This window comes from Schistocerca nitens, chromosome 4 (assembly GCF_023898315.1).
Source record: "Schistocerca nitens isolate TAMUIC-IGC-003100 chromosome 4, iqSchNite1.1, whole genome shotgun sequence".
Lineage (NCBI taxonomy): Eukaryota > Metazoa > Arthropoda > Insecta > Orthoptera > Acrididae > Schistocerca > Schistocerca nitens.
This window is the reverse complement of record NC_064617.1, coordinates 982,233,118-982,259,406: the sequence shown is the minus strand read 5'-3', so window position 1 is coordinate 982,259,406 and position 26,289 is coordinate 982,233,118.

Genomic DNA, 26,289 nt, shown 5'->3' with positions numbered 1-26,289 from the left:
GACGAAGTGGTATGTGGAGCCAATTCCTTGCCACTCAAATCTCAAGAGAGACGCACCGCTAACCCAACAGTAATTGCTGCTACTCAAGACAGAACAAAGTTAGAAAAAGACGAACAGGCGCGCTCTGCTGAGCTCTGATTATCACCTAGGAAAATCCCTGTCTGCCGGTGCTGCGGACATACATTACCAAACTGTCTTCTTGACTGCCAGGACACGATCTGGCGTACCGGAGCCGTTGGCTGGTTGCTTCTACGTCCTCGACCGAAAGGCGACTGCCGACTACCTAGAGCACCCGTACAGGCCGAACACAGAACATTCCCGCCCCGACGACAGTGGCCGTGGTTACGTTCCAATCAGCAACTCGAAAACCGGCGGAAATTCCACTCCATTGCCGGGGCACTACCATTCCACCAATGGAGATTCTTGGCGCCAATTTCTGTGCTGATTTTGCTCCGTCACGTAGCTATGCCCTGAGCAAGCCAATCACAGTTCCTATTTTGCAGAAAGCGCGGGAATTTTCCCGCCACAGCTGCCTGGGTACATAAGTCATTCCCACGCCTCGCTGGTAGCCCGCCAGAAAGTGTTTTCGCTAAGCTTCTGCGAAGCAACGGAACCTCCAGCCCAGCCGCCACTTCCGGCTCCCGCGGCCGCGTCTCCTGACAATGTCGGCGTCCGGAAAGCATTCACTCGACCCCCCACACCTGTCGGCCTACCCTTTCAAAGTCAGAAGAGCCCGCCTGTCACTGGACCACCCGGGTGGCGAGAGACGCTGCATGGGAAGTCCGCGTGTGAAGGAATATCAACCCTCCACCGCATGCAACTAGAGAGGAGAATCGTAAGATAGAAATATGAGAGGGGGCTCATGCCACCTCTCAAACCTGCTAACTGTATTCGTCTCTTGGTCTCCCTCTATAACTATTACCCCCTCCCCCCACACTGCCATCCAGTACTAAATTGATGATTCCTTGAAGTTTCAAAATGTGTCCTATCAACCTGTCCTTTCTCTTAGCCAATTTATTCCACAAATTTCATATGCTTCCAATTCTATTCTCTTCTTGTCTGACTACTTATCATTGACTTCCATACAAGGCTACACTTCAGACAAGTACCTTCAGAAAAGACATAAGAACACTTGCATCTGTATCCGGTGTAAAAAAATTTCTGTTCGTGAGGAATGTTTTTGTTACCATTGTCAATCTACATTCCGTACCCTCTCCACTTCGGCAACCATAAGTTATTTTACTGCGCAAATAGTACAACTCATCTACTACTCTTAGTGTCTCATTTCTTAATCTAACTGCCTGATTTAATTCGACTTCGTTCCATTACTCTTGTTTTGCTTTTGTTGATGTTCCTCTTGCATCATCCTTTCAGAACACTGTCCATTTCGTTCAACTACTCTTCCAAGTTTTTTTCCGCCTCCGACAGAATTACATTTCCATCGGCAAACCTCAAAGTCTTTGTTTCTTTTCCCCGAACTTTATTTCCTTCTTCTAATTTTTCTTTGGTTCACTTTACTGATCGCTCAATATACAGACTAAAAAACATTGGGAATAGGCTACAACTCTGTCTCAATCTCTTCTCAGTCACTGCTTCCCATTCATGCCACTCGACTCTTATAACCACCGTCTGGTTTCTGTAGAAGATGTAAATAAGCTTTCGTTCCCTGTATTTTGAACCTGCTACCTTCAGAATTTCAAATAGGGTATTCTAGTCAACATTGTCAAAAGTTTTCTCTAAAGCTACAAATGCTATAAATATAAGTTTGCCTTGTTTAACCTATCTTCTAAGATGACTCACAAGGTCAGTACTGCCTCGCGTGTTCCTACATTTCTCCAGAATCCCATCTGATCTTCCCCGCCGAGGTCGGCTTCTGTCGCTTTTTCCGTTGCTCTGCAAGCCACTCGTGTCACTATTTTACAGCCATGACTTGTTAAATTGGTACTTCGACAATATTCACACCTATCAGCAACTGCTTTCTTTGAAATTAGAATTATTAAGTTCTACGTGATGTCTGAGGCTATTCCCCCTGCCTCATACACCTTCTATATGAGGTGCAATACTTTTGTCTTGGCAGCCTCCCAAGTATATCAGTAGTTCCATGGGAGTGTCGTCTACTCCTGGGGCCTTGTTTCAGCTTGGTCCTTCAGTGCTCCGTCAAACTCTTCTCGTGGGGGATAGTTTCCAGGATTCTAAAAATCTGGAAACAGTCTTCCAGGGCGTGGCTGTATCTCCGCAGTATCCTGTGTTCCAGGAGTGTCAGTTCCGCAACGTGTATAGGAGAACTTCTGTGAAGTTTGCAAGGCAGGAGACGAAGTACTAGGCGAAGTACACCTGTGTGGGCGTGTCGTGACTCATGCTTGGATAGCTCAGTGGGTAGAGATATTGCCTACGAAAGGCAAGAGTCCTAGTCTCGAAATCAGTTTTTACCTGCTAGAATGTTTCAACGTGTTATTTGTTCATCAGTTTAATAAGTCACAGCTGCAAAATACTAACGCGAATTCTTTATAGACGAATGGAAAAACTGATAGAAGTCGACCTCGGGGAAGATCAGTATGGATTCCGTAGAAATGTTAGAACACATGAGGCAATACTGACCGTACGCCTTATCTTAGAAGAAAGATTAAGGAAAGGCAAACCTACGTTTCTAGCATTTGTAGACTTAGAGATAGCTTTTGACAATGTTGACTGGAATACTCTCTTTCAAATTCTAAAGGTGGCAGGGGTAAAATACAGGGAGCGAAAGGCTATTTACAATTTGTACAGAAACCAGATGGCAGTTATGAGAGTCGAGGGACATGAAAGGGAAGCAGTGGTAGGGAAGAGAGTGAGACAGGGTTGTAGCCTCTCCCCGATGTGATTCAATCTGCATATTGAGCAAGCAATGAAGGAAACAAAAGAAAAATTCGGAGTGGGTATTAAAATCCATGGAGAAGAAATAAAAACATTGAAGTTCGCCGATGACATTGTAATTCTGTCAGAGACAGCAAAGGAGCTGGAAGAGCGGTTGAACGGAATGAACAGTGTCTTGAAAGGAGGACATAATATGAACATCAACAAAAGCAAAACGAGGATAATGGAATGTAGTCGATTTAAATCGTGTGATGATGAGGGAATTAGATTAGGAAATGAGACACTTAAAGTAGTATAGGAGTTTTGCTATTTGGGGAGCAAAATAACTGATGATGGTGGAAGTGGAGAAGATATACAATGTAGACTGACAATGGCAAGGAAAGCGTTTCTGAAGAAGAGAAATTTGTTAACATCGAGTATAGATTTACGTGTCAGGAAGTCGCTTCTGAATGTATTTCTATGGAGTGTAGCCATGTATGGAAGTGAAACATGGACGATAAATAGTTTGGACAGGAAGAGAATAGAAGCTTTCGAAATGTGGTGCTACAGAAGAATTCTGAAGATTAGATGGGTAGATCACGTAACTAATGAGGAGGTATTGAATAGAATAGGGGAGAAGAGGAGTTTGTGACACAACTTGACAAGAAGAAGAGACCGGTTGGTAGAGCATGTTTTGAGGCATCAAGGGATCAAAAAATTTAGCATTGGATGGCAGCGTGGAGGGTAAAAATCGTAGAGACAGACCAAAAGATGAATACACTAAGCAGATTCAGAAGGATGTAGGTTGCAGTAAGTACTGGGAGATAAAGGAGTTTGCACAGGATAGAGTAGCATGGAGAGCTGCATCAAACCAGTCACAGGACTGAAGACCACAACAACAACAACAACATTTGTTCATCAGCTGACGATTTCGATATTCACATCCGAAGCCCTGAGTCTTGAATCTGGTGGTGATTCTGATTCCCTATCGCGCTGAAGATTGGATATCGAATCTGAGATACGACGGTTCAAAATGGTTCAAATGGCTCTAAGGACTATGGGACTTAGCATCTGAGGTCATCAGTCCCCTAAACTTTGAACTACTTAAAGATAACTAACCTAAGGACAGCACACACATCCATGCCCGAGGCAGGATTCGAACCTGCGACCGTAGCAGCAGTGCGGTTACGGACTGAAGCGCCTAGAACCGCTCGGCCACAGCGGCCGGCTCTACTACGGTTGGCTCGTGAGACAATTGCTAGCATCTGCTCAGTCGATACAAGCGTAGAGTAGAATAGGTGCGCCCCTGGCGGAGATCTGCGCTTAAACACGTGTGCTCAGTCACGTCCTGCCACTCGCCTGTTATTCCTTTAAGACCTTCAGGCCATGCCATTGGATACAGTGCTCGACTATCGCTTGTGTTATGGCTTATTTTCGTTCGGTGTTCACTCTGGGCTGATCGCGATCTCTTACGATGACCTTGCAGCGTTTTGGTCTCTATTTATAGCTAATCGTCCACTGCGTGAACTATTAAGCCCGTTTTATACGAACGACTTCCTGCTGAAAATCGACTACTCGCTGTGGATGAGCATCAGGTGCTTGCGTGTTGATCAAGCGCCAACCAAGTTGACCGTGGGCCAGTGACGTCAGTGATCACATGTCTGTCCTGAGGGCAGAGCTCTAAATCCTGGAGTAAGCAGCAGACTGTTCATGCCCAGAGGTAGAGGGCTTTGCAATCGTATGCGAACATGTAACCAATTCTCGCCGATCTCAGTGACATGGCAATTGAAAGGTTTATGTAAGGAGAAAGCCACCTACTTTGCATGATATAAGAACATTTCATAGATCCGTTTGACTTGTGTTATAGAAGAATCTTAGGTTGTCTGCCACTTATATCATCAAGAAATTGTATTCATAAAAAAATAGTTTCCCGATTGTATTTTTAATGAATCGATTTACTGTAATGTGCCAATTTACTGAGACGTGTTTTTGTACCTTCAACATTGCAGCACAGTCAGCAGTCGTGATAAACTAATATATAAGAAAATATCTGCCTCGATTGCGGTAATGAAACCAACCTTTACCTAGGTTTCAGCCCAAATAATTGAGCCTTCTTCAGAAGATATGCCTGAATCACATTTTAAAAATGTGACAACGCCTATTCAGGCTTAGTTTTATTTCTAGACCATGCCCTCTTAGACAAATTATAGATTTAGGTATATCTTCTGAAGAAGACTCAATTATTTGGGCTGAAACCGAGGTGAAGATTGGTTTCATTACCGCAATCGTGGCTGATAGTTTGTTATATATTACTGAGACATAATTTTTCACTCATTTGTCTAACAGATGGACTGCAGAGGCTTTACATTCCACAGGTACATTTTTAATGCTTGGCCACATGAAAGGACACATTGTTTTTGAGTACCACGTTGAAAAAAGGTGCGCGGTAAGTAGAACAGTAGTAGTGGGGAGAGCCGGCCGGAGTGGCCGAGCGGTTCTAGGCGCTACAGTCTGGAACCGCGCGACCGCTACGGTCGCAGGTTCGAATCCTGCCTCGGGCATGGATGTGTGTGATGTCCTTAGGTTAGTTAGGTGTAAGTAGTTCTAAGTTCTAGGCGACTGATGACCTCAGAAGCTAAGTCCTATAGTGCTCAGAGCAATTTTAGCAGTGGGGAGAACGAGTCGTAGTTGAATCTTGGGCGGGATGTGACGGTGTTCGGCTGGATTAGCTGAAGAGTTCTGGGTAAGAGCAAACAGCTCCCTTTTGAAGATGAGAAATTTTGAGAAGTGCTGAACAGCTATGAAATGCATATTATCAGAGGGAAGATTTTTGGAATTTGATTTTTATGCAGAAACGACTCAGCAACCAAAAGGTATTTGTCCCATTGCTTTGTGTTGTCCACTTAGCAACTATGGTCGTTAGTTAAATTTCATTGTTCAGTGATTTCGAGTATTAGATGAAGCAGACGATTTATCAGTCATATGTCGAAGGTGTTAGGAAGTTCCACCCATTTCTGTTAGTTAAAAACAGATTTTGCTGTAATAATTAAAAGTGAAACTGATTGCAATTTTATACTTCAATAATACTTGCTGTCTGTGATACGGTAAAAGATAATGAGTAATTTTGTTAAAAATAGTTAAAATGTTAAATTTGCAATTTGGATAAAATTTGATAGGTTCTGATTTCTCTTGATTTTTCATTTATAATCGTTATCTACTTTTTCCTGAATGACATACATTTTGAATAGATATTGAATGCAATGAGTACTAAGAGGATTGTTAGCAAACGAAAAGAAAGACGGGCGGATCAGATGTTGTCTTTCCTCAGTGCATCGCCTTTCTCTTTCAGTTCAGTATATCGCAAGAGCATTGTCTTTGGCAGCTACACCGATGCAGAAGAGAACCGCGCGTCCGTAGCAGATAAGACATTATCCGGACCGAATTACAGAACTCATTTTGAAGGAGATTTCCGTGTTGCGTGTAGTACAATAAATTAGACGTGAACACATTCTCGACATTTATTGTACAGCCACTGTTAATGAGCATTCCGTAACGTGGTTAGTTTCATTTAATACTGTCAATATTCAATGTTCCTTTCGTTAGAAATTTCCAAATTAAATACTTTCATTTTATTAAATAGTTTCCAGAATTTCCCATCGTCAAACATTTTTCATTAGATACTTTCGAAGTCATAAATTTTATTCTTTTTTGGATTCTTAATTTTTTATTTTTTGCTTTGGGAGAGTTTTATGAGTGCCTGATATTTTTGCTGCTAGTGTTTCCCCATAAAAGAAATGAAATATCTGAAATAAAAAAGGTAATTATGTGCTACACTGTCTGGAGAAAGAAAAAGTGTACGCTATGTATAAACCAGAAAGTGAATAGATAAATGTTTTTAAAGAAAAGTGTTTCAGCGGTGAAAAGTCATATCTATTTAACAAGAAAAATTGTTTTCGATATTACTTCGACTCACAAAGCAAATAGGTTAAAAAGGCGGGTTTTATTGCCGTTGAAGTGTTGTTTGAAGCGTTTTTAGGTACATATTTTCTCGAGTTAAAGTATCTGGGAGGTTGGTACAAATGCTACAATCAAATGATGCCCGTGAAAGACTTTCTACTGGCTCCAAGTGTCTATGTGATGTCCGAGATACGTCAAAGTCTAAAGCTATATCACATTCTCCGAAATTGAAGATATACAATCCCGTTATGCCCCCCATGCTCCTCTGTCATTGAGAAAGCTGGACAGCAGATAAAGTTTCTGAAATTTTAAATTAAGGCTGTGAAATTGAACTAGGGCATAGTGAGAGAAAGAGGTACTTTTAGAGCAAGGGAGGATGATGAAATTTATGAGATAATGAATCAGCACAACGTTTTACCATATCGAAAGAGCAAACGGCTCCAATGGGCAGATCATATAACCCGTATGCTAGAGAACCGATACTCTAAGCAAGCTCTCATTGTCCACATCACAACGAAAGTACTACTGGGTAGGCCAAGAAACAACTGGGAAGACGACGTAAAGAAAGCTGAAAAAAGATCTGAATTTAGTATGAGAGTTGTTCGGAAAGTAAGTTCCTTTTCGTTATACACTGTAAACCACAACAGATTTTTTTGAAAAACTGTTTTTATTAAATTCCTTACATGTTCCGCAATGTTCTTACATTGTTGTCATATTTGTTTAAACATTTGTCAATACATTCTACAAGCGTTTGTATCCCCAAATCATAGACGTCGGCCGCCTGCGACGATAACCGGTCCTGAACTTCTTCTTTCACATCGTCATGTGTTGCGAAACGCTTGCCGCCGAGAAAGTCCTTTAGGTAGCGGAACAATTGAAAATCGCTCGATACCAAGTCTGATTCGTAAGGTGGGCGGACGGTCTGTTACCACCGAAACGATCTGATCAGATTCTGGGTGTGAGTGGCAGAATGTGATCCGGCATCGTCATACAGCACTGAAACTCCACACATCAGAAGGCCAAGTCGCATATTTTGTATTCCACGTAGAATTTTAGTCAGGCTAATGCAGTAAGTGGCTCCATCTATTGTTGTCCCTTGCTGCATAAACTCGATTAATAAGGCCCCACGTTCACCCCGAAAGTCTTTTGCCATAACCTAGCCTGATGAGGTTGTCTGCTCGTCCTCAACTTCGAGTGATGAGGTCGTGTGACGCCTTTCCATCGACTCAGGTTTGGCTTTGGCGTCATGTGAGAAACCCATGTCTGCTCCCCTGTGGCAATATTCTCCTTATGATATCGGTCCAAAAAATCAAGAGCACAAGCCATTATTTACATATTGTGTTCCTCAGTAAGGAACCTGGGTACCAAACGTGCGCACAATTCGCGAAATTGCAATTTTTCATAGACAATTTTGTGCCAAGTTGTTCTCCCCACATTCGGAAATTCCGGTGCTAAAGTTGAAATTGTGAATCACCGGTCTTGACGAACCTTTTCGTCCATGGCTTTGTACAAATCTTCTGAGATCACTAATGGTCGACGTGATCACGGTTCATCACGGATATTTCTCCGGTTTGGTTTCAACAAGTTACACGATTGCAACAATGCACTTGTTGTGAGAAAGATTTCCCGACCGGGTGATTTTTCACAACGTGAATCGGCCACTAGTATATTGTAATCTGACGCCCCGTGACTTCTCCATTAAATTTAGCGTATGCAGCCGCATAAATTCGTCTTCTTCTAATGTTTCAGCTATATATCGCTCAACCATATTCAGAATCAGCCGAAAGACTGACACACCAACAATCGCTCCTTTGTTTTAAGTTAGTGAATCGAGCGCATGCGGCCGGAGATACATAATTTGCACAGACGGTGATCGGCGGCAAAGAAGTACAAAGTGCGTAAATTATATCTGTGGCTGCGCAGTCGATCCACGTTGGGATATCGATGTATTGCTCTGAGATGCACTATCGCGACGCCTTTGTATGTTTACTACAGAAAGCACCGGATTCCATGACTTATCCAAGCTGAAGCCGCTTCTGCATTAATTAAATTCGTAGCCAAGCGAATTTCAGTTATCTGTTTCACCATCGAGTCACAGAAAGATGATGTAGACGGTAAAATTTCGACGTTTTCGTACAATATAGAGTGACCAGTATCGATACAGTCTTCTCCCACAGCCGATTTATCTGGTTGTAAGAAGCGGGTGTACCTGCTGTGTTCCGTACATCTTTCATGAACTGTTCCAATCGTCTGTCCAATGTATAAGAGGCCACATTTACAAGGTACTTATAGGTTCGAGCCTTCCGGTGTATCATATCACATTTACGGAACCCAAGAGTTCTGCTGTCTTCGGTGGTGAGCGAAAAATTACTTCGTGCTTGCTGAGTATCTGTCCTGTTTTTGACGATAGACTTACCACATATGGCAAGAAAGTCATGGATTTAAATCTTTCCGTACCTTCTTCTGCATTGCTTATGGCTACATTTGGTTTCATTCGCAGCATCTTAAGTATCTGCTGCGGAGAATACCGGTTGGCTTCAAAAACGCTCTTTAAGTGTAGGAGCTTATGCTAAATATTTCTCTCGTCAGCAATAATGTGTGCTCTGTGAACTAAAGTTCTGAGAACACTCATCGTTTCCGAAGGATGGTAGCAGATATTTACACGTAAATGTAAATCTGTGTTGCGTCGGTTTCCGATGTACTTACGCCCCAAAGTGCCATCATCTTTGCAACCAAACCATAACAACCAGAAATGAAAGGCAATTTTCGTTGTAAACTAGATTTGTGCATGGAAGAAATTCAGATGGTTTAAAAAGTCTTTTAATTAATCGCCATCGTAGGGTCATACTAAAAACGTGTCATCAACATACCTCCAAAATTCTGTGGACCTCAAAAGATTCCAGCGCCCTTTTCTCGTAGTTGTCCATAAATAAACCGGCGACCAAGGGCGACAAGGGACTACCCCTGGCAACACCATCAGTCAGTTCAAAAATTCGTTGTTAAACAAAAAATATGTCGTCATTACATGTCTGAACAAAGTTTAAATCTCTTTATCAAAACTCCTTCCAATAAGTAATAAGGATTCTGAAAGCGTAATCTTCATGAATAAGGACACCACATCGAAACTGACTAATAGATCAGAACTGTTCGGTTTCAGTGACTGTAGCTTGCCAATGAAGTCCGCAGAGTTGCCTCTTGTGGAAAAAAAAGGGCTCACGACATACGTAACTATTCATACCTAGAGAGTGTCTGCAGAACCGTGGAACGCAACAGAGTAGTATCATATTTCATTCACAACCTCAGACAGCGTATGCTGCAATTATGTAAATTACTTAATTTCATCAATAAATTTTTATTTTCTATGCACTCAAAAGTTACGTTCTTTCTACATCTACATCAACATACACCCTCCGCATGCTACCGTATGGTGCTTGGGAGACGGTACCCCGCACGAGTACAAGTGATTTCCTTCCCTATTACACTCTCAAATAGAGCGAGGGAAAAACGACAGTCTATATGCTTCCGTACGATCCCTCATATCTCAAATCTTGTCTTCGTGGACCGTATGCCAAATGTGCATTGCCGGCAGTAGAATCGTTCTCTAAGTTTTCTCAATACTGCTCTTCGAAAAGAGCATCGCATCCTCACATTGACGATTTAACACAGGAATTGCATCGCTATTCAATACTAAAGGATCCATGCCGACTTCTCCCCGAGCGAGTAATGCGCTTACGGACAACGTATGGGACACCTCCTGGGAGTCATGAAACATCTCCGTAATACTTGCAAGTTGCTCGAAACTACAAATATAGCAGCCCGCCTCTGAATCGCTTCGATTTCTTCCTTTAATCAGACCTGGCGCGTGTCCCAAACATTCCAACAACGGGGCGCACAAGGTTCCTATATGTGGTGTCCTGTACAGACGACCCACACTTTCCTAAAATTCTCCCTATAAAGCGAAATCTTCCCTATTAGTATCCTTAGATGCTCATTCTATTTCATAGTGTTTTTCAACATTAGGCCAAGATATTTAATCGACATGAATGTATCAAATGCCGCATCCGTTGTTGTTATTGTGGTCTTCAGTCCTGAGACTGGTTTGATGCGGCTCTCCATGCTACTCTATCCCGTGCAAGCTTCATCATCTTCCAGTACCTACTGAAACATACATCCTTCTGAATCTGCTAAGTGCATCCATCTCTTGGTCTCCCTGTACCATTTTTACCCTTCACGCTGCCCTCCAATACTAAACTGGTCATCCCTTGATGCCTCAGAACAAGTCCTACCAACCGATCCCTTCTTCTAGTCGAGTTGTGGCACAAACTTCTCCCTAATTCTATTCAATACCTCCTGATCAGTTATATGATCTACCCATCTGATCTAATCTTCAGCATTCTTGTCGAACGTTATGGATTTCTACTCATCTGCATTAACTTATATTTTTCTACATTTAGAGCTAGCTGCGATTCATCTCTACATCTACGTCTACATCCATACTCCGGAAGCCACCTGACGGTGTGTGGCGGAGAATACTTTGAGTACCTCTATCGGTTCTCCCTTGTATTCCAAACTCGTATCGTTCGTGGAAAGAAAGATTGTCGGCATGCCTCTGTGTGGGCTCTAATCTCTCTGATTTTATCCTCATGGTCCCTTCGCGAGATATACGTAGGAGGGAGCAATATACTGCTTGACTCCTCGGTGAAGGTATGTTCTCGAAACTTCAACAAAAGGCCCTACCGAGCTACTGAGCGTCTCTCCTGCAGAGTCTTCCACTGGAGTTTACCTATCATCTCCGTAACGCTTCCGCGATTACTAAATGATCCTGTAACGAAGCGCGCTGCTCTCCGTTGGATCTTCTCTATCTCTTCTATCAACTCTATCTGGACCGGATCCCACACTGGTGAGCAGTATTCAAGCAGTGGGCGAACAAGCGTACTGTAACCTACTTCCTTTGTTTTCGGATTGCATTTCCTTAGGATTCTTCCAATGAATCTCAGTGTGGCATCTGCTTTACCGACGATCAACTTTATATGATCATTCCATTTTAAATGACTCCTAATGCGTACTCCCAGATAATTTATGGAATTACCTGCTTCCAGTTGCTGACCTGCTATTTTGTAGCTAAATGATAAGGGATCTATCTTTCTATGTATTCGCAGCACATTACACTTGTCTACATTGAGATTCAATTGCCATTCATTGCACCATGCGTCAATTCGTTGCAGATCCTCCTGCATTTCAGTACAATTTTCCATTGTTACAACCTCTCGATATATTACAGCATCATCCGCAAAAAGCCTCAGTGAACTTCCGATGTCATCCACAAGGTCATTTATGTATATTGTTAACAGCAACGGTCCTACGACACTCCCCTGCGGCACACCTGAAATCACTCTTACTTCAGAAGACTTCTCTCCATTGAGAATGACATGCTGCGTTCTGTTATCTAGGACCTCTTCAATCCAATCACACAATTAGCCTGATAGTCCATATGCTCTCTCTTTGTTCATCAAATGACTGAGGGGAACTGTATCGGACGCCTTGCGGAAGTGAAGAAAAACACGGCATCTACCTGGGAACCCGTGTCTATGGTCCTCTGAGTCTCGTGGACGAATAGCATCATCCGCAATGAACTTCCGATGTCATCCACAAGGTCATTTATGTATATTGTTAACAGCAACGGTCCTACGACACTCCCCTGCGGCACACCTGAAATCACTCTTACTTCGGAATTCTCTCCATTGAGAATGACATGCTGCGTTCTGTTATCTCGGACCTCTTCAATCCAATCACACAATTAGCCTGATAGTCCATATGCTCTCTCTTTGTTCATCAAACGACTGAGGGGAACTGTATCGGACGCCTTGCGGAAGTGAAGAAAAACACGGCATCTACCTGGGAACCCGTGTCTATGGTCCTCTGAATCTCGTGGACGAATAGCATCATCCGCAGTGAACTTCCGATGTTATCCACAAGGTCATTTATGTACATTGTGAATAGCAACGGTCCTACGACACTCCCCTGCGGCACACCTGAAGTCACTTCGGAAGACTTCTCTCCATTGAGAATGACATGTTGCGTTCTGTTATCCAGGAATTCTTCAATCCAATCACACAATTAGCCTGATAGTCCATATGCTCTCTCTTTGTTCGTTAAACGACTGTGGGGAACTGTATCAAGAGCCTTGCGGAAGTCAAGAAACATGGCATCTACCGGGGAAGCCGTGTCTATGGTCCTCTGAGTCTCGTGGACGAATAGCTTCGAGCTGGGTTTCACACGATCGTCTTTTTCGAAACCCATGCTGATTCCTACAGAGTGGATTTCTATGGGATCTCTATGGGATGTTCTTTGACTGTGATGAACAGGACAGAAATAATGAGTGCGTTAAGTGGAAATTACATAATCGTTCCTGCACAGTGCCGGTCCTGCTGGTGACTTCTTGTTGACAGATGTCGCAGGTTCGAATCCTGCCTCGGGTATGGATGTGTGTGATGTCCTTAGGTTAGTTAGGTTTAACTAGTTCTAAGTTCTAGGGGACTGATGACCTCAGATGTTAAGTCCCATAGTGCTCAGAGCCATTTGAACCATTTTGAACAGATGTCGCGGCGACAGTGTGATGTCGTAAGGCAGGGCGAACGCAGGACCCAGATCCGGCAGTGGGCAGACACAGAAAGAGAGAGAGAGAGAGAAAGAGAGAGAGAGAGAGACGGAGTGAGGGAGAGGCGTAGCCTTAACCCGCTGCGCTCGCTTTTGGGCGAGACTTATCGAAAGTATTGTCGTGCGCGCTGCCAGGGCAGTGCCTGCGCTGGCGGTGAGCGGCGCGACTTATATAAACCACAATCACCTCGCCTCACCTCACCGCAGCCGCAGCCGCAACCGCGAGATAAGAAACGGACACGCGCCACACGGCGCTAGCTACTCTGGCCTTGGTGCCGGGGAGAGGCTGGGCCGTGGCAGCCACCGGGCAGCGGGGGGACAACACAGCGCCCCCCCCCCCCTACCTCACCCCTCTGGCGCTCCACCCTCTCCGTACCTGAACACCTGTTGCTCTCTTTCGTCCCAACGCGGCCACGCGAACTCGGCAGGAGCACTGCGTCCGTTCTCTCGAACGGCGGGTGGTATAAAAGTAAAAGGCACCTAGGTGACTTGCTGCTGTCGGCAGCGACCGTTACTGGCTAGAATAGTCCGCTGAAGTCGCCACGGTTGTCAGCTAGAACTGGAGTTGCGCTCTACCGAAGCTACGGTTCAGTAGTAACAAGTAGTATTGGTAGCACTGACAGGGGAAGAAACGTAAATGAATGCGTGAGAGAGCAACTGGTGGGAACCGACGATTTCTCTTTGTTCTTTTTTTTTTACCTTTTGGCTTTTTTCACATAAATAGGTCCGCACGTCACAGAGCGTTTACAGATCACAAAGTGCATTTTATAAGCAATAAAACATCAACAAAAGCAAAACGACGATAATGGAATGTAGTCGAATTAAGTCGGGTGATGCTGAGGGAATTAGATTATGGAAATGAGACACTTAAAGTAGTAAAGGAGTTTTGCTATTTGGGGAGCAGAATAACTGATGATGGTCGAAGTAGAGAGGATATAAAATGTAGACTGGCAATGGCAAGGAAAGCGTTTCTGAACAAGAGAAATTTGTTAACTTCGAGCATAGATTTAAGTATCAGGAAGTCGTTTCTGAAAGTATTTATAAGCAATGAAACATCAACAAAAGCAAAACGAGGATAATGGAATGTAGTCGAATTAAATCGGGTGATGCTGAGGGAATTAGTTTAGGAAATGAGACACTTAAAGTAGTAAAGGAGTTTTGCTATTTGGGGAGCAAAATAACTGATGATGGTCGAAGTAGAGAGGATATAAAATGTAGACTGGCAATGGCAACGAAAGCGTTTCTGAAGAAGAGAAATTTGTTAACATCGAGTATGGATTTAAGTGTCAGGAAGTCGTTTCTGAAAGTATTTGTATGGAGTGTGGCCATGTATGGAAGTGAAACGTGGACGATAAATAGTTTGGACAAGAAGAGAATAGAAGCCTTCGAAATGTGGTGCTACAGAAGAATGCTGAAGATTAGATGGGAGGTACTGAATAGAATTAGGGAGAAGAGGAGTTTGTGGCACAACTTGAGTAGAGGATGGGACCGGTTGATAGGACATGTTCTGAGGCATCAGGGGCTCACAAATTTAGCATTGGAGGGCAGCGTGGAGGGTAAAAATCGTAGAGGGAGACCAAGAGATGAATGCATTAAACAGATACAGAAAGATGTAGGTTGCAGTAGGTACTGGGAGATGAAGAAGCTTGCACAGGACAGAGTAGCATGGAGAGCTGCATCAAACCAGTCTCAGGACTGAAGACCACATCAACAACAAGCAATAAAAATTAGTTGTTCGCGTGACTTCTGCGCTCTTATGTAACCAAAGCAGTCAGTTTTGATGCAAGTACAGTTTACACGAAGGAACATACGAGGGTTGTCCAGAAAGTAATGCATCACATTCTTTTCTCTTCGACAGTTCTTTATTGAACATAGCGAGAACTACACACACGAAAGAATGGTGTTTTATCTGCAAACCCTATTTCTCCAAGTAATCTCCGTCCCGTTCTATGGCCTTCCTCCAGCTTGAAACAAGGAAGTGTATGCTCTGTTGGTACCTATCCTTGTGCTGGTGGAGCAGCCATTGCTTCAGTATGTGAATCACCTCCTCATCGTCCTCAAAATGTCTGCCAACTGCCGGGCCGTAATGCGTCTGTCCTCGCGATTGACGACATCAGCTCGCTGCAACATGTCAGGTGTGACAACCGTGGTCGTTCTCCCCGACCGCTGCAAATCGTGGAGCTCCGCCGAACCGCCTTCTGATGACCTCACCCTCCGTGTCCAGTGACTAACTGTACTTCTGTCGACAGCAGATGCTCCGCATACTTTGCGCAAGCGTCTGTGAATATTTCCCACAGTTTCTTTCCCCTCAGTGAGAAATTCAATTACGGCTGACCGTTTGTAACGTATATCACCTACAGACGCCATCTTGACACTCTCCTGCAGCTACGCTATCTATCGGAAGTGACGGAAACTTGGCGCGCTCACTTAGGAGACTTCTAATTATACATACGTAGCGTTTAGCATTCGTAGCATTGTTTTCGGCTCAGAAAAAAAAGTGCGGTGCATTAAAATTTCTGGACAAACCTCGGAAAATAGTGTATATTTACTGTTGTTGCCTTGTACTCAATAGAACATACTTCATCATAACAACGTGTAAGAATTTCCTGTTATTATTGATAAATGCAAAATTGTTTATGAACAACAGAAACCTGTTTGACGAGTATGTAAGTTTGACGAAGTATTGAAGCAGTGGTTGAAACACTTCTGTTTTGCGTTGTTTTTATTTTACCTTTTTGTTGAGAAAATTGCATTTTCTAGCGCTATATGATAAATTAGTACTGTTTTCTTTATTGTTACTGTAAAGTCCCTCTGTTTCTCCTTACAGATCATTAATTTTTCGAATAAAACCTGAATCAGACACTGACAAGTTCAATTTTACTATAGGTAAGGTTAATTTTTAAGTAACGGTCAGCAGGGTAACCACTATGTAGAGCAAAAATATTCCGTAAAATTACGCTGCCTTTATATTTCTGGACGGTTTACCACATCCGCTTTTTAGGGAAATCCACTAATACAATGATCGCATGCATAATGAAAGCGATCGTTATGAGGTGTAGCCCGATAGGTATGCAACACACCTAACGTACAGGTAACGCGAGCACGACTTGAAGTGACCAAAGCTAGTCTACTTTTACTTACGATAATCTATAGAGTTACCTGCAGTAGTTTTACAACTTAAGCTAGAACGCTCACTATGAATATTTGCACCATTCTTCCTCAGTTTCTAGTTCAGTACTGTTTATTTTGTATATAAAGTGTGCTTGTTTTAACCTGAGACAACTAAATATCTCTACAACGACGTTTTTCCTTACCCATGTGTGCCACGATACGTGAAACTCCATGTTCATTGTACAACTGAAAGTTATTGTTATTGCCTTCCCAGGCGAAAAGTTTTTCCAAATTCATCTTTATTGTTGATAGGTTCACATGTGACAGAATATGGTGATTCCAGTGGTCTTGGTTCATACTGGCCGTTTCTTTGTCGTCACCATGCCGGAACAGTACTTGGGTTGCTGCATACATACATTTACTTCCTATTTCTTGTGTTTTTATAGGAATTAGGAGCTACAGAATTGCTCTGAGATGCCTGTTACGGTCAGGATATAAACATCTTTATTGTGGGTGACGCTCCGAGTGTGTTTTCTAGTAGAATTTGTACCATATTATTGGTAGTTCACTTTTTCTATCTTACTGATTTGTCAGATAATCGTATGCGAACGTACATCTAAATTACGTACGTTGTGGTCAATGTATTATTGTTCTTAAGATTTTCAGCTTTCAGCTGTTGGCTGTTAATACTAGGCTTCATATGTAGTATGTATATAAAGGTGACGATTATCGAGTCTAATTTTTCGTTGTCTCCTTCCCGGTTCAGATGGATTCTCATTCCTTTCTCGCAAAACATTTCTTTCTTCACTTTTATTTACATGTTCTCTTCAAGCATTTCAGTTTGAGGTAAGCCTGTTGCAGTGTTGTTGAAGCTGCACCTGGAGATCAGACTAGCATTCAGATCGACAATCATTTAACATTTTTGATTTTTTTGTGTATTCGTTGCGCATAAGAGAATCATTACGATGTCTTGCGTGTACAAGCTTTTCACAAAGCGCGATAAAAGGAAAATCTACATTTGAGTAAGATTTGGGTTAAATTTGTTGTGGGAATATGAGGTAATCTTGCTGTAGGTTCTCGCTGACTGTTATATCAAATAATAATCACGACATTAGTTCATTATTATAGTTTGCTATTATTACCACAACTAAAACGTAGTTACTTCACCTTCTCTAGTTACCAGCACCACACACATAACCAAGTTTGGAAAACTACCGATTAAAAATACTCCTGCGACGTAAGGATTTTGTCATTCATTTAAATATGGATCGAATAATCACTAGTAAGACAATCCATCCGTGCTACAGAGTAAAAGGTAAGTTGTAATTCAGATTACAACACTTGAAGAATTTTCCACATATTTCGGTTCTCCATACACGAAAATATCGATAAAATTACATCAATATGGTTTGCATCCGTTTCTCCTTCCGACACCTAGGGCGGTTTAAATCGATGACTGTAAGTTGGTCGATGGCTAATTACCAAGCGCTGATAATTTCCATCCAAACGGCTAACTGTTCAAAATACATTCACACCTGACGCCACTACCTTATAGACACGACTTGAATAACTCTACGTCCAGTAAACTGTAATGTATGAAGGAAATTCTAAGATAATAAAGATGGTAGCTTCTTGGGGTTCTGTGCGAAACTTTCATTACTGTCTTTCCACACACGTTCCTGTAGCATTGTAAAATTAAGGCAACAATGTGAATATGAAACAATCATATTTGAACTAGACTCTTAAATCTGGCTGGAAGATATTAAAATTTCATTAGTGTTCTGTTGTTGCAGCATGCTCTAGCATTACTTTGTAAGATATAATGTGCCAGACATGTAAGGCGCGTTACTGATTTATTTCGCTTCAACTCTTTACAGTGTGACAAAGCACCATTTTTAATGTTTATTATTAAAAAAAGAGGTGCCCAGCAATGGGGTCGCCTTTTTGAAACCATGTATACGGTTATGTAGCTTAAGATCCCAGGTATCACACACTGCAGCCTCGCTTGCGAGTTATTGATGAAAAAATTCCAAATTTTGCATGACGTTCATTAGCGTTAAAAAAGGTGAATTATCTGGACTGGTTGTGTGCTGTAATGGGTACGGTAAGGATTTCACATGTGCTAGGTCGCATGTCTGAATATCTTCTTGTGCTTTATTTTTTATTTTTAAATATTTATCGAAATGATATTGATCATCATTTTTATTCAGTTAATTGATTTAAATGTAATTTTTATCTCCATTCCCTTGTCACATAGTTTCAATCATAATATCAACTTCATTTGCTCTCATTTTTCTTCCTATCATTCTCTTTCTCCACTTGAAATCTTTGTTCAACTGTTTCTAATTAATGTTGTGCATTAATCTCGTCATAGGTTTTTGTTTTCATCGTCCTATCTTTTCCTTCAGGTTATTGCAATCATTATATCTATTCCTCATTTTGCTTGAATTTCGTTTTACTTATAAACCCTTCCTTCATTTAAATCTTCATCTGCGTTATTTTGTCCATAGTGCAATAGGCATTTAGGCTATGTTTTAAATGGTTCTGTGTCAATCTGCATGCAAAAAATGCACACGCTGTAATGAAAGATACATTTTCACACCGTTGCACAGTCAGCATAAATGATCTGTTTTGTCTTTCGTTTTTCAACCGATGGATAGGAATTTTCAAACAACTGAATAATGTAATAGGTAAATATAATTAAATTAATGTTCATAAAAATACCGAGTGGACAACGACTGAAACAAATTATGCAGTTCATATGGTGATTAATGAGAAATAAAAAGTTACATTTAAACCAATTAATTGAATGAAAATAATGATGAAAGTCAATTCGATAAAGATTCAAAAATAAAAAATTTCGTGCACCTCACGAGATTCAAACCCTCGTTGCTTCTGAAACCCTTACACTATACATTACCCCACGAACACAAAGGAGACGATACACCTCGTTAAGAAAGTAATGTTTATCTAACGATTTTTTATATTGCATAACCTATCTCAACAATTAATGGTCTTTTAAAGGACTATCTTTCACCGATACCAATAATACTTACAATTTTTGCTCTACGTGAAAGCTGGTCTTCGTAGTGCAACTTTTTTTAACGCTGCTGAGCGTCATGCAAAATTCCGAAGTTTTTTCGCCAGTCACATGCAAACGAGAGTCCACCTGGTCGAATGGCAACAGGATGCGAGGCCTGCGATCTTAACCTACATCGTCGTATATTTGGTTTCAAGAAGACGATCCCACAGCTGGAGACCTCTCCATGTAAGTTTGTACGAAGGTGTTACATGTCTGTTGTATTTATGATGTTGTAGAAAGAGTATATTGTGAGAGATTATATGGTGGCAGTGGACGAGATCAAAGGTGAGCACACCTCGCGCTGCAGGAAAGACGCTGAGGTGCAGTCAGCGAGCTTAACTGCGGTGTGAATAAGAACCGCTGGTACCGTCAGTAAGGCTACAGCTGTGGTGTAGAACGATTATTATTTAGGCTAATTCGATGGAGGTTTTCACTCCAAAATAAACGTACAGTATTTCTACTGTATATTTATTGGTACGTCCATTTTGGAGCGAATTTAGATTTTTAGTCGTTATAATTTTGTTTTATCATTGATTTTGAGAGTCTGGGTTAGTGACTTAACAAGTTGTAAAGCCGATTGTTACGGAAATTGTCCAGCGTTGGTGGCCAGCTACTGAGTAAATGGTCTCATTAAGCTTATAGAAGAAGAAACTGATGTTTTGTAGGTAGAAATAGAAAAGAGTTTGTCCGAGAAAAATGGGTAATTATGAACGGCTTCAGGTGATGTATATTGTACAGGGTCACTGAAGAGTTGCCTGTGGTCCGGGATTTTGCAGTTGATTAATGTTTGATACACTCGTATTGGAGTTGTGGTGAAAGATTGTCTGGAGCGAGAGGTTACCCGATGAGTTTGCTGTTGCGTATAATATAGTGAAGTTGAGTGGTTATGGACTTCTAATTTTGATCGTTATTATCCGATTTGCAACAGATATCCATTTCGTGAGATCATTTACTTCGTAGGGATTCATAATTTTATATGGAGCCATTGTGACGACAGGTGAACAGGGTCAGCCACTACTTAAAGGTAATGTTTAACAACTGACCACTGGGATTAATTTGGGGGAAAGGGCCATCGTACTTGGAAGCCAACGTCTGGAGGGGTCCAGCCCTGTGACATCATTCATTAAGGTTAAGGCACGAAGTAGCTGTGGTGGCTCTGTGATTTTCTTTTTCTTTACTTTTTTAAAGAATTTGATTAGCTTTCTGTGTAGCTTTTTTGAGGTGTGAGTCACTCGTTTTTAGCTGCATGCTAGTGAATGTAACTAAGAATCAATAAACCGCTGGGAAGGCGGATACGTTGAAGCCGATTTCCTGTTAACAGGTTCGTTTTGTAGTTTCGTAGTAAGAGAAAGAAGGAAATATCGTCGAAGCAGTTACTGTCAGAGAAAGTACAAGTAAATAGAATAAGAAAGCATTTTACGTATAAATAATGAAGCTGTAGCTAGATTGAAAAGTGAGGATATTAAAGACAACGATCACAAATTAATTAGAGAAGCTAATGTCAGTAACGAAGGAAAGAGAGAGCCGCTACAATTTACAGTTCCAGGCTTTGAGATAAAGCAAAAGAAAATAAGTATATTTAGTATCGGTGATTGATAGTCCTGTCAAAGACCATTAATTATGGAGACAGGTTTCGCAGTTTAAAAATCATTAGATTAATCTTACTTTCTTAACGATAAGTATCGTACGCGTGTAAACATTTACATACAAATATTTTCATTATTTTGACAGCCAGTGTAATATCTCTGGCAGTTGTTAGTAATGGTTTGTGACTGAACGTAACTTTGTAAGTGTGACAAAAGAATAAAGCATGTACAAGCATTTTTCTGTTAAAATTTTTAAAGAATTCGAAACTAAATAGCGATTAAACGGTTTTGTAAGATCCAAAATGAAATAAATATTGGTGGAATCGGACTTGTTGGCATGGGTTTACGATAAGATAAAGGTTTGTTTCTTTGAACTTTGCTGTGAATTATTTACGGAACTAATGTTGAGTGCGTAACCGAGAAGTCTACGCAAGTGTAATGGACCAAAAAATGCTTGAAGAAATACATGAGAAGGGAAAAGTCATCGTTATGAGGACTTTCCCGGGGAAGAACCCTAAAATGTGAATCAGAGAGGTATGAATTATGGATTCGTGGAACATCCGATCTATTCAATAGACCTGGCACATTCTGACATCCACCTCTTTCCACCGCAAAAGAAATATGTTGGTGTGTTGTTTGAGTTCAAAGTGGTCATGGCGGAATATTTTTGTGGCCTTTGTGAATCGTATTTGAACCGTGGAATCGATTCCTTGGAAGAACTATGGGCAAAATTTACTGACTAAAATCGAGCTATGAAAAAAATAAAGCTTTTTTTAAAAAAAAAAACCACAGAGCTTTAGGAACAGCAGAGCTATTTTCTCGTTGCATTCTCATTATTCAATGTCCCACCCTACAGATGACCGCTACGTTATGAGTATGTGTTTGGCTACTAATCCGTCAGGTAGCTTTCGAAGAGAGTGAAAGAGACTGATATTTGGCGTCCTGTTCACGTTGCGGTAGTTCGGGATAAAGCGTTATCTCACTTGGAGAAGGATACGTGAGACGGTCGGTGGTCAAGAGAAGGAACCGTCCCAACATTTAGCTAATATGACTTATGGAAACACTAGAGAACCGAAATCTGATCTGTCGAACGGGTATTGTTATCCTCCCCTTCAGGAATCTCAATAAAGACTGCGAACTGTAACTGTTGTGAAGTATGTAATACGAGGTGCGGCTAGAAAAAAACCGGACTGATGCTGGAAAAAACATTTATTTACAATTATTTACAATTTCATGTTATCTCCTCCAATGTACTCTCCTCCTCGGTCTCTACACCGCTCCATACGAATTTTCCACTGTTCATAGCAATGCTGCAGATCATTTTCGGTAAGTCCATACATTACTTCCGTCGCTTTTTCTTTTACTGCTTCAACAGTCTCAAATCTAGTTCCTTTCAAAGCTGACTTGACTTTAGGGAAAAGAAAAAAGTCACAGGGGGCCAAATCAGGTGAGTAGGGTGGATGATCTAAGACGGGAATGTTGTGTTTTGCCAAAAACGTCTTCACTGACAACGCACTGTGAGCTGGGGCATTGTCTTGGTGAAGGATCCATGACTTTTTTCTCCACAAATCGCTCCGTTTTCTCCGTACTCGCTCACGTAGGGTAGCCAGGACGCTAATGTAGTAATGCTGATTCACTGTTTGTCCCTCTGGTACCCAATCAATGTGCACAATCCCTTTGATGTCAAAAAAAACAATCATCATTGCCTTGAATTTCGATTTTGACATTCGTGCTTTTTTTTGTCGTGGAGAACCAGGAGTTTTCCAATGCATCGATTGGCGTTTAGTTTCGGGATCGTAAGTAAAAAACCACGATTCATCGCGAGTAATAACATTTTGTAAGAAGGTGGGATCACTTTCAATGTTTTCCAGGATGTCAGAACAAATCATTCTTCGGCGTTCCTTCTGTTCAATTGTGAGACACTTTGGAACCATTTTTGAACACACTTTGTTCATGTTGAAACTTTCATGAAGAATCTGCCTAACACTTTCCTTGTCGACTCCTGTTAACTCAGACACTGCTCTGATTATTAAACGGCGATCTTGTCGAACAAGTTTACCGATTTTTTTCAATGTTTGCATCAGTTTTTGCTGACAATGGTCTGCCAGTGCGAGTGTCATCACTGGTGTCTTCGCGGCCATCTTTAAATCGTTTAAACCACTCAAACACTTGTGTTCGCGATAAACAATCATCGCCATACACTTGTTGTAACATTACAAACGTTTCACGTGCAGATTTTCCTAGTTTGAAACAAAATTTGATGTTAACACGCTGTTCTTTCTGTACACTCAACATTTTCCGACGCACAGACAAAACGTCAACTACTTAAAACAGACGCCACGGGCAGACTGAGTGCAGGAGGCAGATGAAACTCGAGCAGTAGGCGGAGCGAGAGTCACGTTACAGGCCACGCGACTTTCAGCCTTATTGCATTCGTTTTATTGTTTCACCAGTACTAGTCCGGTTTTTTTCTAGCCACACCTCGTATCTGTATTTCAAGGTTCCTGCGGTGAAATTGACAATGAGTAAAGGTTTCTTTTGAATGTAGAACATCATACACTATCTTCTTCAAGTTTTTCATGCACGAGATAATATTAGATCCATCAAGTTTTTCAGCGTTCGATGTTTCCTGCATCAATACGCCGCCGAGGTGATAATCACTGTTCCTTAGCTGCCTACTGTTGTTTCGTGTTCGTTGTCCCCAGTTTCTCTCCAGTCTTTCACATTTCTATCATTCAAGACGCTCCACAATACACTGTTTCTCTTTGTTTATGACCTCCTGTCCGTGGTTTGTTCGGTGTTGTGTGTTATTTTCACCGTCTGGATATTTATCAGAGATTTCAGATACTCGACGTTTTCGCAAAGCTTAACAATGATGCAGTCAGCATACAAATTGTTTCCAACTATATCCAAAAATCAGTTGCCCGGTCTTTCCGTAAGTTATTTCAAGGCCCCATTCTTGTATTCATTTCAAGCTTCCGAGTCACGTTGCAAGTGCTTCAAGCATCAGGGTTAATACTAGCTGATAGTCTTAAACAGAACAGGGGAAAGGCTACTCGGTGTAGCATATCTTTCGTTGTTCCCAACTCCTTGGAGAACAAATTTCCTACTTTTAACAAGTTCTCAGTACTGGTATGATGGCATTTTACACAGTTCACTGGTCCATTCTTGTTCTTGGCTCTTTGTGAGAAACCTTCGTTAACAGAATGAGATTTTCACTCTGCAGCGGAGTGTGCGCTGATATGTCTCGGTCGGGCACACAGTTTTAATCTGCCAGGAAGTTTCAACCTTCGTTAAGTCTATAGAGAGCCCTCTAACGCCATTTTTGTATCAAGTTTCTTGTGTAAAATGTATTTTCAGCCAGTATCTAAAACCAAATTGTTCTTCCAACATACACAGTTGAAAAGCACGTTTTCAACAAATTTCTAAAATATGATACTTGTTGGGGAGACAATGGTCTTAATGAAAGTAAATAAATAAATATGAAACAGTTGCAATCGTTGACAACCACATTATCTAGCAGAGACAAGACACCTGCTAAATTCAGAGAGGAAAGCGAATTTTTAGCAGAAAGATAGCGTTAATATAAAATGTATCACTACATAGTACGTATAACAGTCAACATTTCTTATGAGGTCTAAGTAGTCATGGTGTGAAAGGCAATAAATTTAGTAACATGTTTTACAATCATTCAGCAACAGTACTATTTCACAGCTTACAGCGTCATATTTTCACCTGGTGGCAGCAACGGAAGCATTATTTGTTCAGTATACTACGCTAGCGAACTGATTAATGGTTCAAATGGCTCTGAGCACTATGGGACTCAACATCTGAGGTCATCAGCCCCCTAGACTTAGAACTACTTAAACCTAACTAACCTAAGGACATCACACATATCCATGCCCGAGGCAGAATTCGAACTTGCGACCGTAGTAGCAGCGCGGTTCCGGACTGAAGGACCTAGAACCGCTCGGTCACAGCGGCCGGCCACTGATTAATGAACATATCTACAATGTTTCAGCGTCCTCCAATGTGTACGATCCTCAATGCACTTTAATTATAAACATCCATTACAATTGTGTACTCATTAATAATGATTAATGCGGTGTATTGCTGACAGTAGCCCTTATCGGTGTGACAGATCCTCTCACCTAGAGAGTCATGTACTTAATCCCGTCTATCTGTGCCATACTTCCATCAAATGAAAGTTTATTCCTCTTTCTTTACGTTTTAATTACAGTTCTTTTTCCTAAAAAAAGAGTCTTTCTGATACAAACAACTGTGGAAAAAGACACAACCATCTTTATGATATCATAATTTATGCTGTAGAGCTCTTTTGCAGTTAAAAGACTGGGTAATTTCCAAGAATGATTGCCTATCGAAGTCGCGGGGTTCAAACGATACACTACGGTCACAGGTTCGAATCCTGCCTCGGGCATGGATGTGTGTGATGTCCTTAGGTTGGTTAGGTTTAAGTAGTTCTAAGTTCTAGGGGACTGATGACCACAGCAGTTAAGTCCCATAGTGCTCAGAGCCATTTGAACCATTTTTTCAAACGATACATATCGAACGCGCGATCATAAATCGATCATGCGACTCTGGTGGCGGGCGTTATGATCAGTTATTTGTGATCGTCATTATTATCTATTTTCCGTCGTTCCCTTAGTTGATCTAAATTACATACCTCCGCGAATTGTTTGTGAGTTTGTAGGGAAACCCAGACGATTTATGTGGGTAGTGAGTGGGATGTCAGGTGTTCTTGACGTTTCTTCGCCGGATTCTCTCACATGGAAAAATATAATTCCATGCTTATCTAGCGCAGAAAACTGTTCGACTTTTGTCGCAAATATGGAGTACTACCGGACGAGGAAAGGAGAGACTGTGTAGACTGTGGTGATGCGAAGTGTGTAAAACTTCGTAAGAGCAGTTTCGATGCTGAAATTCCGTTACACTTTCATTGCGGACAGTGTGGAAAACGAACGAGTATCTGCAATAATACATGATGCGACTCTTCCAAATCATCCATCCACACCAGCCTAATGGACTTTCGCATGACGACAACAC